Here is an 18,292-nt window from a genome sequence, read left to right as displayed (position 1 = left end):
AACTCCCTGTCTCTCCCTCAGGTATCAGCCCTTTGTGCAGAAAGGACATTTGATGATCCCAATCTCTCCTGTTCTTTTTGTCTAGGATTGTACTGGCTCCGGGGATAGTTTTGGCAGACTCACTCCCACAGCCAGTCCTGCCCTGTTCAGACATGGCCTCACTGGGAAAATAATGTACTTTTTTTTTTTATTTTTTTACTGTCAAAAGGTTGTTTAACTTGATGGCAAAACCCATCTCTCCTAAACCTCTATTCTAGTCACAATCTGGAAATGTCCTTGCAAAGTAACTCTTTTCCAGAGCCACCTTCTGTCACATTTTGCATCTGGGATGAGACCTGGACATTTATGTAATTAACTGTGAGTTCCTTGCAGTGATCCACGGAGGGAACTTTGACTTCCTCACCCCCTTTGACTTTGCAGGACTATCCAGATGAGTTTTGTGGAGCTTCCCAAATAATTCTGTAACTAATAAAATTTTATGGCAACATACAATACAGAAATCATGCAGGCCCATTTGAAATGGTTAATCACTGGTTTTCTGATGAAAGAACTCAAAAGGAGCTTGAAGGAGGAGAAAAGAAAGATGCTTGCTCCCTGTATTCCTAACAAGACTCACATACAACCAGCACTGCAATTCAGGAACTTAAAACTCTGATGACGCATGGTCAAGCTGATGACCTGAGCACTGTCTAGCTTCTGTCCACACTGTTGAGGGATTTCCATTGTGTGAGGACCAGGACAGCTATTTTCAGAACCGAATTCCCTGAACAGCGACCCCTGTCCTTCCTGCTCCCCTACGGCTCCTCCTTCCGACGCTGTGGATTTCAGGATTGTAGATACCCCACACAGTGGAGGCATGGTCTTTTTGAAACTGTCTTTTTCACATATTTTCAGGATCCATCCGTGTCAGAGCATGTACTTGTGGTGGTATTGTGTTCCCCAAAATATTGTGCACCCCAATAAACTTATCTGGGGTCAGAGACAGAACAGCCACAATATTAAACATAGAGGTTAGGCAGTGGTAGCACATGCCTTTAATCCTAGCATTCCAGAGGCAGATATTCATCTGGATCTCTGTGTTCAAGGACACAGCCAAGCATGGTGACACATGCCTTTAATCCCAGAAAGTGAGCCTTTAATCCCAGGGAGTGATGGCAGAAAGCAGAAAGGTATATAAGGCATGGAGTCCAGAAACTAGAAGCTTTTGGCTGGTTAAGCTTTCAGGCTTTCAAGCAGCAGTTCAGCCGAGATTCATTCTGGATGAGGACTCAGAGGCTTCCAGTCTGAGGAAACAGGATCAGCTGAGGAATTGGCAAGGTGAGGTTGGCTGTGGCTTGCTCCGCTTCTCTGATCTTCCAGCATTCACCCCAATACCTGGCTCCAGGTTTGTTTTTATTAGCAAGTACCTTTAAGATTCATGCTAAATGTACTAGAATTCTCTTTCTTTTAATTTTTAAAAACTTTGTGTGTATGGGGGTTTTGCCTGCATATGTCTGTGCACTACATACATGCCTGGGACCCATGAAGGCTAGAAGAGGGTGCCAGAACCAGGTTATATCATGGTTATAAGCCACTCTCTGGTGCTGAGGACTGAACCTGGGTCCTCTAGAAGAACAGCCAGTGAGCTTAACTGCGGAACATCTCTCCAGCCCAAGTTGTATTTAACACATACATAGTCCAGGTAAGAACAATCAGGATGCAGAAACCCTAAAGTTTTTTGTCCTTATAGTTTTCCCCAAATTCTAATCCCAAGCATCCACTGATCATTTCTTTATACATAGCTTGCCATTTCTAGAATGTCAAAAAAAATAAAACCAAAGAGGAGGTAACCTTTTAGCAAAGATTTCTTTCACTTGGCATGATCCATGTGATATTTAAGGGTGTCACTGTATCGGTACCTTTTTCTTTTTGTTGCTGAAAAGTATTCCATTATGGGGCGAGGTAGACGACTTGTTAGAAAGTGTTTGCTGTGCGAGCAGGAGGCCCTGAGTTCGATTCTGAGCACCTACGTAAGTGCTGGGTGCAGTAGTGTGTACATATAATTCCACTACTGGGGAGGTGGGGACAGGTGGATTCCCAGGTCTTGTTGACCAACCTAGTAAGCAGAATTGATGGACCTTAGGTTCCATGAGAGACACTGACAAAAAATAAGGTGCAGAGTAATTGAGGAAGAAAACTCTGGTCTCCACATGCATTGCTCTCTCTCTCTCTCTCTCTCTCTCTCTCTCTCTCTCTCTCTCTCTCTCTCTCCTCTCTCTCTCCCATTGCATGGTAATGTCACAGCTTACAAGTTAACAGCTGGAAGGTGTTTTTGTTGTTTCCAGTCATGTGACATTATGAATCAAACTACTATAAATATTCAAGTACAGGTTTTTGTATTTAATGTATTTTTTTTTTCATTTCTTAGTCTAGGGTCACTCTCCAGGCATAGGAATGCAGGATCCCTGGCAACTGTACATTCCACTGCTATGGTGATTCCCAAACTGTGTTCCGAAGTGTTCACACCATTTTCACTCCCACCAGCAACGTATGTGCACCAGTAGCTCCACATCACCACGGACACTTGATGATGTCAGTCATTGTGTGTGTGGCTTCTGCTCGGTGTACACTGCATGTCTCTGACAGCTGATGATGTCCTGCATCTTTTCATGCTCTCCCTCTTGACATCCTCACATCCTCCTGGTAAACTATCCTTTCTCTTTGCCCTGCAATTTTTTTAAGACATGGTCTCTCTATGTATTCCTGAATATACTAGAGCTCAAGACATAGACCAGGCTGGTCTCAGACTTACAGAGAATCACCTGCCTCTGCCTCCCAAGTGCTGGCATTAAAGGCATGCACCATCATGCCCAGTCCTTGCCCACTCTTTTATGTGTTCTTATGGCTGGGTTTTAGAACTTTTCATATGGCATGGCTACAGGCTTTTTGTTAGATATATGATTTGTAAATATTTCCTAGTCTCTATGTAGCTGATCTTTGCAATCTCTTAACGGTATGTTTTGCAGGCCAAATGCTTTTTAACTGTGAGGAAGACACACATTTATTTTTTAAATAGATTGCTTTGGGCAGCTTATCTTTAAAACTTGTAGGGAGCCGCTATTCAAAGATGGCTCTGGCTTCCTGGTAGCCTAGCTGTAAACAACTCCATATTTGGCTATGATGCACGAGGATGGTAATTGGCCTTATGTCCTCAGCCTATCCCGTGGCTCCCAGTGCTTGCATTCTGGCGGGACCCAATCACAGTACGTCACGTTTGCCTGATTCCCTATATAAGCAGCTGCAGTTTAGTCCTTGGGGCCCCTCACCTCCTGCTCTCCCTTAACCAAGAGGCGCTCCAATAAAGTGTGATCTGAGAAGAATCCTCGCGTGGTGGTCATTCTTCCTCGCTGGCCGAGGAGCGCGCCGCAACTGGTGCCGAAACCCGGGAAGGAAACTTCGGACACCAGGTGAGGGGTCGAAGAGGATTCAGAACTCAACACACGGAGCGGTGACGTCGGTAAGTTCTTCAGGAACAGTGACATCAGTAGTAAGTTCGCCAGGAACGGCTACGACGTCGGTAAGTTATGCTGATTACTGGGATTAATCCGCAGCCCTTTGCTCAGACATGGTAAACGGGTATCGGTAATGCGGGTGTTACCGCGACAAAAACTGTTTGTCTAGCTCCAGGTTATGACAGTTTTTCTGCTTCCTTTTATTAAGTTTGGTTTTAGAATGCATATCTATGTCCCCAGTCCATTGGCACTTGGTCTCTGTTTAAGGAGTCAGGCAGAGTTCAGGTTCAGTTTAGGGGGCACAGATGTCCTGTTGTCCCAACACCATCTGTTCAAAAGACTATCCTTTCTTGGAAGAAATATCTTTTCTTCCGGGTCAAAAGACAATTGAACAGCCATGCACAGCAGCACACACTTGTAACGCCAGCTCCTGGGAGGTTGAGCCAAGAGGATCTAGCCTTCAAGGTGAGCTTGGGGTACATCGTGAGTACAAGGGAAGTCGGGCCTACATAGGAAGACTAGATCTTAAAAAGACAAGAACAGCTGGGCATGGTGGCACACACCTCCAATCCCAGCACTTGGGAGGCAGAGGTAGGTGGATCTCTGTGAGTTTGAGGCCAGCTTGGTTCCAGGGCAGCCAAGGCTACACAGAGAAAACCTGTCTCCACTATTGAAGTATCCAACCGTCTTATTAAATAAGAAACACAGAAACAATGTAAAAGAGAAAGCCGAGAGGTCAGAGCTCAGAGCTAAAATCTCACCCTTCCTCCTGCTGTCCCAGCTTCGCGAAAAGAGAGCTACTTCCTGTCGGTTCGTTTTTTTATAGTATGTTGTTCTGCCTTCTCATTGGTTGTAAACTCAAACACATGACTGCCTCGTCACTGTCTGAATGTACAGCCCCCTAGGTCTTAAAGGCATATGTCTCCAATGCTGACTGTATCCCTGAACACACAGAGATCTTATGGGATTAAAGGCGTGTGCCACCACCGCCACACTCTTGCTATGGCTCTAATAGCTCTGACCCTGAACACACAGATATCTATGGGATTAAAGGTGTGTGCCACCACCGCCACACTCTTGATATGGCTCTAATAGCTCTGACCCCCAGACAACTTTATTTATTAACATACAATCAAAATAATATTTCAGTACAATTAGATTACCACCACACTCCACAAACCAAAAAAAAAAAAAAAAAAAAAAAAAGAATGATCTTAGCTATCGAGGTTTTATAGCTGGTCCTTTGTCAAGTTAAGGAAGGAAGTTGTCCTATATTCCTAGTTTGTTTTTGCTTTTAAAGTTAAAAAAAAATGATATTCAGTCTTGTCAGATATGACATTTAACATACTTGATCATATGACAATATGTCCATGTTTTAAACATTTGAGCTATTAATATAGAGGATTACATTGATCGATTTTCAAATGTAGCTAACCGGCCCTTCACTCCTAAGAGATGCATTTTTTATGTATATATTGTTGGATTCAGTAAGTCACTCTTTTGTTAAGGGCTTGAGGATGATGTTGAGAATACTGGTCATGCCTTTAAAATGCCCTACTGACTTTAATACTGGGGCAACACTGGCTTACTTGGTACTGGGCACTTTGACTCCTCCTTTCTGATTGTTTTGGAGAACTGTATAAAATGGATTTCTCTTTTTAAACCCTGGCCTGGAATGCTTTTTGTTGAAAGGTTTTTATCTAAAAAATTCAGATCCTTTAATGGATATAGACTATTCATGGTATCCATTTCTTCCTTGGTGCACTTTGACTATTCCTGTCTTTTAAGAGAATGGTCCATTTTACCAAGGTTGGTGAACATGTGTGTGTAGGCCTGTTCATAGTATTCCCCCATCATCCTCTTACTGACCATCCTGTCCATGCTGGTTTTACTTCTTTCATTTTTAAGACTTATATTCCGGGTTTTCTTGTTCTGTGATGTAGCAAGAGGTTTATTGATTTTTATAAAGAATCGGCTTTTTATTTTATTGGTTTTCTTATACTGCTTGCTTTAAGTTTATTTTTATTTTTCCTTGTTTCTCTATTTTTATTTTAAGTGTGCACGTGTCCATGTGTGTGCACATGTACAGGTGCATATATAACTTGTACAAGTATGCGTGATCAAAAGTAGACATTGAGTGTCCTCCTCCATCACTTTCTACCTTATATTTTGAGACAGGATCTCTCACTGAGCCTAGAGTTTACCAATTTGGTTAGCTCACTGGCTGATGAGCCGCAGAGGTCCGACTGTTTCCGCCTCACTGGTACTAGGATTGCAAGCAGGCACAGCTTTTCTCTTGGGTGCTGCGGTTCCAAACGCAGGTCTGGAAAGTACTTGTATGGCACATGCTTTACTGCCTGAGCTATCTCACCAGCTTGCTCCTTTTAGCTTCTCGAGGCAGAAGTGTGCATTCTTTCCTCATAAGCATGTGATGGTGTATGTTTCCCAGGAAAGCTGCTTTTGATGTCCTGTGTCTTCATTTCTCTCAGGCTTCTCTTTCTTTTCTTTTCTTTTCATTGACTTAGAAAGCTCTTAAGTATGGATGTGTAGGGGAAATATTTCCAGCTGTCTGTTCTTGATTTCTACCTTAATTCTATATTTTTGTATCCCAAGCCTTCTTAATTTTAGGACAGTTTTATGGCCAAGGATATGGTCTACTAGAGATAATATTATATCTACACTTGAAAAGAATCAATATAGATTGCTTTTAGGGTAGAATTTATTTATCTCTTCTTGGGTAGAATTTCTGTAAAGGTCAGTTAGCTCAAGTAGGCTCTTGGAATTTAGGTTTTCTACTTTCTAATTGGTGTTTGTCTGAGTGTCCTATTGATTGCCGCCTTCAGGTTGAATTTCCTCCTAAAGTTGTATGTTTATCTGCTTTTCCCTTCAGACATATCAGCATTTGTTTTACGCATTTTGAAGTTTTTCTGTTATAATCATGACTGGCATGTCTTTTTAGTGACTCAATTGCTCTATTATTATTTAAGTTGCCTCTTTAAACTTGTTCTGTTTGGGAGTATCTTTTTATTTAACATAGTCACTCCAGCTCTCCTTAATCAGTGTTTGTGTACTCTATCTCTTATATGAGGGAGCTTTGCAAAGAATTTAGAGTCTACATTTCTGCCATCTCTACTCTGCAATTGAACCATCCAATGAATTTTTCCCTTCAACTATTTGTTCTTCTATTTGTTGTTCCTTCCTTCTTTCCTACCATCTCCCATTCTCTCCCTCCTTCCCTAGAAAATGCTGACATCATTCCAGGTGAATCCACATCAGTTTACTCTATGATTTGAATTGCAGTACAATCCACCCTGTCAACTGTTTCAATGGCACAGTTCAGTAGGTGAGTATTCTTGAAGCTTGGTTATAACAGTTACTTTAAAGCCCTTGTCTATTAAATCTGACAGCTGAGCACTTGGGGATGGACTTCTTTCCAGTGGACTTCCCAGATTCTCATGATTCTGCATATGTTGTGAAACTCTAGATTTATTTCTCAATATTCTACCTATCATAAGTCTCTCAATTTGTTAAAATACTTACTTGATGTTGCTTTTGCTGTAGGTCAATATGGCTGATTCAGGCCATAAATCTGTTGTACCTTCAGAGGACTCTAGCAGTACCCTTTGTCTGGGTACATCAGCAGTCAGCCTGATGGTAGTCCACCTTGTGCCTGGCTCTCAGGGTCTTTGTTATGTTGAGTTTGGTCAGATCTATGCACGAGCAGCTTCCAGTGTGGCCACGAACTTCATAGGATCTTCTCAACTGTGTGATTTCATTCACACTCTCTTGCTGCCAAGAGGTATTTTCCTAGTTGCCTGTCTAGAAAAGTAGATGTCTAAGATTTTGTTTCCCTTCCTTTTGAAGAATTCTAGGACTTAATCTGCTTCCATTGTGAAGTGTTGAAGAATGGAATGTGAAAAAAAAAAGGTGAGCAAGACGTGTCCCCTGGTGTACTAGTGATATGAATGTTCTGTGGGCAGCCACGCACTTTAGAGCCGTGTCAGAGACACCTCCACAGGAGGGAATTAATCCATGCCTGGAGCCGTAAACCTGATAAAAAGCCTGTGGCTGGTGAGGTCGGAGGCTCGAGTGTGTAAGTTACTAAATAACCAGGGGAGCTCCGTCAATCCCGATTCAATGAGAAGTCATTTTTCTCTTTGCATCTAGATGCTTATACACCTGCTGTTGCCGCCACTGGTTCTGGAACTGTAAGAATGAAGCTGGGCAACTCGGCCTTGAGCTGGGCATGCTGGGAGAGGAGAGATCCCAATGGCTCACTGACTGTCTCTGTCCCTGGTACCTCCCTTCCTTGTTCTGCGACAAAAGGAATTCTCTCAGGATGGTTTTTTCTCTCACAACCACTGTTCACATCAGTGTTTCAATCTAGGCCAAGAGACGTGGGAAGAAGAGGCAAACAAACAAAGAAAACCCAGGACTCCACTACTATGTTGATCAATCTTCCCATTTTTATCTCCTTCCTCTGATCCTCTGATGTCATTATTTGTTTTGCAGGCTCCAAGTTGCTTTATTTTTCCTTTGCTCAGGTTTGGTTATAATCATTAGGAAAGATAAAAGTAGTCTTTGTTTATTTCCATGAGGGCCGGGGTCACAGGCAGGGTAGTAATTAGATGCTTAGAAAATCATTTTATCTTACTATTGTAAATATTAATTTTGTAAGTGGTAGTAGATATTCCGGGTTATTTACAAAATTATTATATATTGTTGAAATGATTATTGATAGAGCATAGACAGCGCCATTAACATCGATACAAACTCTTAACAAAGAACTGTGATCTCCTCATCAGGTCTTCTTCTGGTCATCAGAAATTGCTGTACTATTTCTTTTCCTCTTCCTTTTATTGATGTAAAGGACAAGGCCTTGCTTTGTAACCCACAGTGACCTAGAACTCATGACCCTCCTGCTTCAGCCTCCTGAGTACTGTAATTCCAGGTATGAGCTACCTTACAGCCTACTTCAGGTTTGACCCAGAGCCCTCACAACGAGTGTATCTCAGAGCTTGACCGAGACAATTGTTCTGATGTCTAAGCCTGCAGAAACTAGCTGAATACTTTATATACATAGGAAAGTTGTTTTCTGCCAGGCAAGGGACAGCCACCAAGACACAGAAGGGACAAAAAGAAAATTCACAAATGAAGCCATTCTTACAGCCTTCAGAAATTATGCGAACTTGTTATCTTAAAGAATTCACCAGTGGGAATAGTAATGAACATTTTATATTAAAAGAGCCCATGCCAAACACAGTGGCTAAAAACAAGTTGTTAAGAATGTGTTCCAAATCCATAATTCTCAAGAGAAAAAGTGTCTTCCAGGAAATATGGGAGAGACATAAGCTGAATCACTCACTCCACCAGCCCCATCTGAAATAGGAATAATCAACTCTGCCAAGCTTTGAGAAGGAAATATGGATAGTAAAACCAGGGCAGTCACAATCTCATTGAATAGATTCTAAAAAGCATGTTACATACAATAAAATGGACACCAAAGCATGGAAAGAGGACGTGAGATTTCACATCCTTGTCTTACCTCAGGCAAGGCACAAGCACAGGCAGCAGAGGGAGGGGGTGCCATCCCCCTCCTCAATGCTTCCATGGAGCTGGTGAATTCACATCTATTCACAGCTTGGAGAGAAAGCAGTTTGAAGGGTGCTTTCTCAGCCCATGTTTAGAACATTAACGCAGAACGTACACTTCCTATGATGCATAATAGGCATAAAAACGTGGTGAATGGGCACAGCGGCACTACTAGCTTCATATCATGAGATAGAATGCCATAATGGCCACCTTTTCTTTCACCAATGAAACTTTTTTGTTGTTGTTATTGTTTTGTTTTGTTTTTCGAGGCAGGGTTTTCCTGTGTAGCTTTGTGCCTTTCCTAGAACTCACTCTGTAGCCCAGGCTGGCCTCGAACTCACAGAGATCCACCTGGCTCTGCCTCCCAAGTGCTGGGATCAAAGGCGTGCGCCACCACCGCCCGGCCCAATGAAGCTTTTTAACAGTATATTGATTTTGCTTTTTTCCCCTTATTTTTTTGTAATTCATACACAATATGTGTAGTCATGTCTATTGGGCATATTATTTTTAGTTTTCTCTATCTGGATCCTAACCAGGGAGGGGGCCCGCCCAGGAGATGAGAAGTAATCTCACGACAGAGCAAAGATGACTGAACTAAAAGAAATAAGATCAAACCTTAAAAAAATGGTATATGAGCCATAGGCTCTCACAATGTCCTGAGAACCAAATGGGGTTCACATGAGAAGCCTGGGGTTGTCCACTCTACTCCCCTCCACATCACCATAGTGGCTGAAAATGAAGGTTGTTGGGTGGGTGGTTCTGTGCTTGGCAAAGGCAAACCTAGAGTGGGCCGGGTGGTCCCTGACCACCTCCCCTGGACAGACTGACTGAGGGACAGCATGTAGATTACAAGAGGAAAGAAGCAGGACAGTGGACAGCCACTGGACCACCTGGGACAGACAGCAATCTAGAAGGAACTTCCCCGGTTCAACAATAAGAAGACAAGCAAGTGAACCACATGAAATACATGTTAAAAACATTAACGCAGAACACACACTTGAGAATTCTTCCTGACACTTAAGCTTTGGGGCAAATGTGTTCCCGATGATCTAATGATCTAAAGAGAACAAATGGAGAAAAGAACGACCATGGAGGGTAAGAATATAATGGCCAACATCACAGAGATGGACGTTATCACCAACAGCTCCACATGGAGATCAGAGTCAACACATGGGAACAATTTTCTAAATGAGAAAAGTAGAAAACATTGTGCTTAAGTGCATGGTAGAGGAACTTTTCAGTGCGAAAGCAAAGTTACAGTGAGGAGAAGCAGTGTTCCCAGCTTTTACAAAAGTGAACGGAATGTCATTAATGAAACAAACTCTGCCTATACCGGTGCACGTCGACAATAAAGACTATCTACAAATGTGAACGATACCACAGAGGGAAACAAATCAGACCAATCCCACATTTCTCCTTAGCAGCACCCTGTCAAAAGTCAATGAAGCCAAGTTTGAGATGCTTCCATTCATATGTAAATGCAAAAGAAAGTCTGGTTCGTGTGTTCCAGAATTCAAGAAATACAGCCGCCATGATTCATTTCTAAAATATACTGTTGAAGACACAAGCTAGCAATAAAGAACGCTCAGACAACTTTTAACATGGAAAAGCTGGAGATGAATGCGATGTCTCTTAAATGTAAATGTATAGGTAGGAAACATGAGAACAGACTACTATAGCTAAACATTTTGAAAAGTTAAATGACAGAGAGGGAGCTTATGGTAGTAGACAGAAAAAAATGACCGACTATGCCAATGTGAAGACGAAGGAGATGGAGGAAAGAGAAGAGTAGTGTTAAGAAAATTGATTGCAAATTCTCTTCTATGGTGTTAACATGGAAAACCAATCTTACACATTATTTTAATTACCCAGACCATCTAAATAGAGCTATTGAGATAATAGGTAAAACAAAAAGGAATGATGATGATGATTAACTTGGATTATCAACTGAATGGATTCAGAAATTCCCAGAACACTAGTATGGCCCTGACTACAAGAGACCTCATCCTAAAAAACAGCCACGTTTTTTACCAAGAGCCAAAAAAAAAAAAAAAAAAAAAAAAAAAAAAAAAAAAAAAAAAAAAAATGCACACTGGAGAAAAGACAGCATTTTCAACAAATGGTGCTGGGCATGCTGTATGGCTGCACGCAGCAGGATGAAACAAATCCTTATCTCGCACCCTGCAAAAACCTTAACTCCAAAAGGATCAGGAACCTCAACAGAAGATCTGATATCTGATGGAGGAGGAAGTGAGGAGTACGCTTGAATTACAGGTACAGGAAAGGACCTTAAGAAGAAGCTCTGTAGCACAGGAACTACGACCCACATCAGCCAAGGGTCCGCGTTGAAACTAAAAGGATGCACCATTCAAGGAAAGAGGCAGCCCAGGATCCACAGAGGTTTCTAGTGAGAACTTACTCAGGGTCTGAGAATCTGAGCTTGCTTTACCCAGCAAGGCTGCATAAAGGGATGATTTGACCACGGGCGTGGTTACCAGGTATTTGGAAGGGTCTACACTTGGCTGTGTGGTGTGCTTTGATCTAGCAAGGGGAAAGTCCAGACAAGGAAAGAACGAGAGAGTATCTCTACCTGCTTTACATCTGACAGAGGGCTAGTATCTGGACCACATGAAGAACTAGACCTAAGAAAGCAAACAATTCAACTAAAAACACAGCAGGGAACTAGTCAGAGAGTTCTCAAAACACCAGCTACAAATGGCCAAGAAACACTTGAAAAGGTCCAGACCCTTAGCCCTGGGGGGAATGCAAGTTAAAACTTCTCTGAGATTTCCTCTAACCCTATTCAGAATGGTGGAGATCAAACAGTAGATGACCAGCAGTGCTGGTGTAGATGTAGGGAAAGAACACTAGCGCACTGCTGTGGGGGTGCAAAATGGTTCAGCCCCTGTGGAAATTAGTGTGGAAGTTTCTCAAAAGGCTAGAAATCAGTCTACATACGGTCCAGCTTTATCACTCTTGGGCATACACCCAAAGGACGCTGTGTCTTACTACAGAACCACTTCCTCGTTCATGTTCATGCCTTCTCTATCCACAACAGCCAAGAAACAGAAGTAGCCTAGATGTCTATCAACTAATGAAGAGATAATAAAAATCTGGTACACTTCCTGTGGAGACCCACAGAGGTTTCCTAGTGAGAACTTACTCAGGGTCTGAGAATCTGAGCTTGCTTTACCCAACAAGGCTGCATAAAGGAGATAATTTGACCACAGGCATGGTTACCAGGTGTTTGGAAGGGTCTACACTCAGCTGTGTGGTATGCTTTGATCTAGCAAAGGGAAGTCTTTTGCCCTGCCTCTTGGCATTGTTATAAAAAGGCCTTTTGAGTAAAAGGGTCTTTGATCCAGGTCCTCCCGAAGCTATCCCGTGTTTCTGTCTTTCTCCTTTTTGCTGTCTTTCTAATATTTTCTTATCCCTCTCTCCTCCTCATCAAAACCATTGAAAAGGTGGGAGCTGGCCTCCCACAATTTTCAAACACAATGTAATGTGATTCAGCTGTGAAGAAAAATGAAGTTTGCAGGTGAGTGGATAGAACTGGAAACAACCATCTGAGTGAATGATGCAGATGCGAAAAGACAGCATCGTAGGGTTTCTCTCATATATAGACGGCAGCTTTGGAACGTTTAATGTGCACATTTTATTTGGAATACCCAGAGAGGCTAGAAAACTAGTAAGGGGCCATGGGGACATAAGGATCTTTCAAGGAAGGGCAGGTGGAATGCAGTGACACAAAGGGGCAATGGGACAGGAAAAATTAACTGGGGTGGGGATGGGAAGAGGATAACTAATACCAGAGGCCTTTTGAAAAATCCATATGGAGTCAGGCAGTGGTGGTGCATGCCTTTAATCCCAGCACTCAGGAGGCAGAGGCAGGAGGATCTCTGAGCTTGAGGCCAGCCTGGTCTACAGAGCAAGATCCGAGACAGCCAGGGCTACACAGAGAAACCCTGTCTCAAAAAAACAAAACAAAAAAATAAAGAAAGGAAGGAAGAGTCCCGTGCTGCCATCTGTGATGCCAAGGTGACATCAGGGCCAAGGCTTCTGCCTAAGGCCATCTCTGAGTCCATGGCCCTGAAACAGCCAGGGTCTGAATTGAAACAGCCAAGGCTTCCTGTTACCGAGGACTGTGCAGATATCCGGGGTCTGGTCAGCCATCTGAGACCTTGCTGGTGTCCAAGGGTCTTACTATCACCAGGGCCATACTGATTCAAATGTACTGCACTGCCACCAGGACCATGGTAATGTCTGGATCCCCAGCTGCTGCTGAGGGCCATGGCTGGGTCCTTCTTTCTGCTGTGGCTAGAGTCTTGTTGATGTCCATGGCCTGTGTTACCACAGGGGGTCATAGGAAACATGTGTATGAAATCCCAGGGCCATGCTGAGCCAGCCCCGCCCCTCACTGGCCCTGGGAATAGCTGCCCCTGCCCCTTGCTGGACACTGCAGCAGGAGAGCTGGTCTCACCCCTCTTAGGAGAGCTGGTCCCCACAGTTGGGAGAGCTGGCCCTGATGGCAAGGACCCGGGAGAACTGGCTCAGTCCCTCCACTGAGGTGGGCGGTCCCAGTGGCCCTGACTCACTAACTCAGCTACCACCCAGACCCACATCCGGGGCCTTGGTTTGACCCACCCTAACATCTACCCAATCTAAGACCTGCTGGAACCCTCACGTGAAGGGACTGGTCCTTCAGAACAATAGCCACAGGATCTCCATGACTTGGGGAAACAGCAGGATATCGGAGAGTTTTGCTGAGGGTCCAGTGATGATGGTGTCCCAGAGGCCTTGAACCAGACCAGTGACTCATTGCAATGGTCATTTTGAGGGTGGGGCTGTAGGACAAAAGGGTCTACTGTGTGACACACCGCAGCTCCTGATGCCGCGGGATGAATGAAGAGGTGTTGGAAAGACAGGAGCGAGGTAGTCTTTTATTTGTTTGTTTTGCTTTTAATTTTCTTTCTTTGGTTTTCTTTTGTTGGGGGATGCTATGGGGGTTAAGTACAGATATGGACGGACTGGGAGGCAGTGGGATTGGGGTTCAAAATGTGAAATTCCCAAAGAATCAATAAAGTATTATGCTACAAAAGGAGAAGAGGAAGAAGAAGAAGAAGAAGAAGAAGAAGAAGAAGAAGAAGAAGAAGAAGAAGAAGAAGAAGAAGAAGAAGAAGAAGAAGAAGAAGAAGGGGTCATATAGAAATCTACCAATGTAGAAATTTCCCCAAAGTATACACATATACATAAAAAAGAGTTTAAATGGGGACAATAACCTAAGTAGACATTATATGCTAGCAAATAAAACCCCAGTACTCAGAATGGTTACCTTCTTTTGAGTTGTTGGCCAAGTGGGGTCTCATAGACCTGTCTTAGGACTTTCCTGTTGCTGTGAAAAACACCATGACCAAAGGCAACTTGGGAAGGAAAGGGTTTATTTTTTTTCTTACTCTTCCAGCTAACAGTCCATCTGAAGAAATCAAGACATGGAGGGTGCTGCTTACTGTCGTGGCCCTCATGGCTTGCTCAGCCTGCTTTCTTACTGCACTCAGGGCCACCAGTTAGGGGTGGCTCTACCCACAGTGGGATGGGCCCTCCCACAGCCATCATTAATCAAGGAAATGCACCTCGGGCTTGCCCACACAGACCAATCTGGTGGGAACATTTTCTCAGTTGAGGTTCCCTCTTCTCAAGTGACTCTAGCCTGTGTCACGTTGACATCAACTCGCCAGCACAAGGCTTGAACTTATGACTACTGCAGTTACTGACCCGGAAGTTTCAGCCCTGCCGGCTAGCTTTCATAATGCAGAAAGGTGCTCAATCTGTGTAGTCACTTAAAAACAAGCTGTAAATGCCACGGCTTGCAGGTCAGTGTATGCACCTGTGTCTCAACGTGAGCCTTTAGAGACCAATTTAAAACAAAGGCGTGATGATGTGTGGCAGGATTTCCCTAATACTCCCACTCTGATACTCAGACTGACCTGCTAGGGTGGTGTGTGTGTGTGTGTGTGTGTGTGTGTGTGTGTGTGTGTGTGTGTGTGTGTGTTTCAGGTGGGGGTAGGGTAAGAAAACTTGTATTTTAAAAAGAAAAGCATAGTCTCCTTTATCTGTTCCATTATGATTTGCTTTTATAACTACTCAATAAAAACTTAAATTCTTAATATAAAGAAAAAATGGAAAGGGCCAGCAATGTGGCTCAGTGGGTATTTGTTACCACCCTGACAGCCTAAGTTTAATCTGACCACTACATTCCAGCACATGAGCTAAGATGCAGTACACACACACACACACACACACACACACACACACACACACACACACACACACTAAACATAATAAAAACCTTTTTAAAGAATATAAAGATTTGTTATTATCACCAGCACCTTTATTCCAAATGGAATCTACTCTATTCCATCCCCCATACAAGTATAATACAGAAAGTATTTAGATGTTAACTCTGAACTCATCATTTAAAGGCCTTGATTGTTCAGGAAAATACTGACTTTATTAAGTTTATATTGTGGTGATAGGAAAATGTTTTTCATTTCCTAGTATTATAAAAATTTTTATTCCTGTTTATTTACAGCCTTCAACTTTCAGGTGCTACAGAATCTAAAAATAGAATATGTAAGATATTCTAAGATGCAGGACACGAATTCCGACATACTTGGATGAAGTAAGGCTGAACCTTAGATGAATTCTTACAGGGCACAAACCTTCAGCACTTTAATGGAGCTCGCTTCCTCACTTGTCCTGGTGCAGAGTTGCTGCCAACCTCACAGATCCTTCTAGAAAGTTCAGCAGCTGTTGCAGATAGAGCTGCCTAGACAGACCAGCTGACGGATGAAAGGCCGCAACTCTCTCGTCTAGCCAGCTGCGCGAGTGAGAACAACTGATTTGACTGAACCCTGTCAAGTCTTCTGCTGTAGGTGCGGCTTTGAGGACAGGGAGGAATCCAGCCAGGCCTTAAATGTGCTAACTATACCCCTCTGCTACTACCATAGCTTCAGCCCCACCACCCAAGTCTATCTTCCCCCAAGTGAAGGCCAATGGATGTATGAATTTTGCGGCGAGGGCACACCCTCAGAAAGAAGGCCGTAAGTGTCAGTTACGAGAAAGCATGAGGACAGAGGCAAAGAGAGACTTTAAAGTCAATGGGGGACAAAGCAAAACACGGGCAAGGCTCAGGGAAATGGCTGAGCTGGTTAGCACTGAACCAGAGTTTGGATCTGCAGACCCCACCTAAAACCATGCTCTAGACCCAGTCCTTTACCTGCGTGCACACATCACACACATGTGCCCATGTCCACCCACAGAATAGTCACAGAGAAGCTGGCTCATTACAGTGTGGAAAGAGTCATAAACAGGGAATGTGTAAAAAGCAGAAGGAATTATAAGCCCACGAGGTGACAAGAAGCAGACTAGGCTCTCTGCAGAAAGGACTCCACTTCTTTCTTGCCCATAAGCCCAGAAAAAGCTGCTGCTTTGGTCTTCCACTTCAATCAATCCTCTAGTGTCTGTTCTTGCAACTTACACAAATCTATCATTATTAACGAAGTTTGCAACTATTCACTGATACGCAGATCAATGAATTTATAACAAATTGCCACTGAAGGGATCGTTTGGGTTTAACAAGGTCTGAACTACAGTTGGACCTTTATGTAACATTTTGCATAGCCGGTCACCGTTTGTCTGAATATAATTAGGTGTCTTGCAATTGACCACCCACACTCACCTGCCATTTAGAAGTCTATTTTTAAGATTTGAATCAGATACCTTGAAGTCTGTGGGGATTTTACTTTTACAGACAAGTCAGCATTTTCAACGTGTTCCTTCCTGTAGTTTGTGACTGACACTGGAGCAATTAATTGTTCTAGAAGAATCTAACATTACAAGGCAGGTCAACTCGTTGCTGACCGGCAATTTATACAGAACTGGTTTGTCTATCAATTACAAAGGGTGAGTTAATTCCTGGCCCCACCAGCAACCTTTTAAGTCCATGGTGTGTTTGTACTTCCAGTGAAGGGAGACTTTGGGAACTCAGCTTGTGTGCAAATAGCAAGGCTGTTGACGGCTAGAAAACCAAGATGTTCAAAAGTAATGGTCTTGAGCCTTGGTGAGCTTGGGAATAGTCTCACCTTCTTTCCTGACAAGGCCATGCACTGATCGGAATGCTATTCTTATTAAGAATACAAAGTACCAGACAATTTATGAATACTTTGAGACAGCACACATGCTCTTTACAGACACTCACAAAGAATAAACTTTTAAATGTTTGCTTTCACCTAATATTCTGTTTAACAGAGGTTCCAACTTCAAAGAAATTAAAAGGTGTGACTCACAGAAGCCAGTGCTAGGAAGAGGTAAGAGTTGGAAGACATTATGGTCATACTCAGTCTTCACTCTTAATCTGCAGAGGGATCATTTGCAATAGTTCAAAAATAAAGGGCCCTCTTTGTATTTTCCACTCAGTTTTGCTGAGAAACTAAAATTCTCTGAAAAGTCCAATGGGGCCAGAGAGATAGCTCAGCAGTTAAGAGAAGGTATTGCTCTTGCAGAGGACCTGGATTCAGTTCCCAGGACCCGCCATCCATAACTCCAGTTCCAGAGGATCTGACACCCTCTTCTGACCCTTTGGGCATCAGGCACATATGTGGTGCACAGACATACAGGTAGGCAAAACATTCATGCACATAAAAGAAATAAATCTAACAAGAACAAAACAAAGAATTTAGATGGAAAAGCTAACTCAAAATGGATTGGTGTAAAGATACACACTATAAAATCCTTCGAAGATAACTACAGCAGAAAATGTAGATGGCTTTGGGCACAGAAATAACTTTTTTTGATATCAAAGGCAGAACCCGTGAAAGAATCAGTGTTGTGCTTTATTAAAATTAATTTCTGCTCTGTGAAAGGCTCTGTTAAGAGAATAAGAAATAAGCCTCTGATGAGAAGGAAAAATTTGCAAGAAGCATGTGTAATAAAAGGATGTGTGGGAGTTTGAATAAGAATGGCCCCCTTAGGCCCATATGTCTTAATGTTTAGTTACCAGGGAGTGGCATTACTTAGGAGGGATTCAGAGGAGTGGCCTTGTTGGAGGAAGTGTGCCACTGAGGTGGGCTTTGAGGTTTCAAAAGTCCAATCCAGACGCAGTGTCTGGTTCTTCCTGCTGCCTGTGGATCAGGATGTAGAACTCTCAGCTA

This window comes from Peromyscus leucopus, chromosome 11, assembly GCF_004664715.2.
Source record: "Peromyscus leucopus breed LL Stock chromosome 11, UCI_PerLeu_2.1, whole genome shotgun sequence".
In the NCBI taxonomy this organism is placed as follows: Eukaryota; Metazoa; Chordata; class Mammalia; order Rodentia; family Cricetidae; genus Peromyscus; species Peromyscus leucopus.
The sequence above is the reverse complement of the archived record's forward strand: the minus strand, read 5'-3'. Positions refer to the sequence as shown.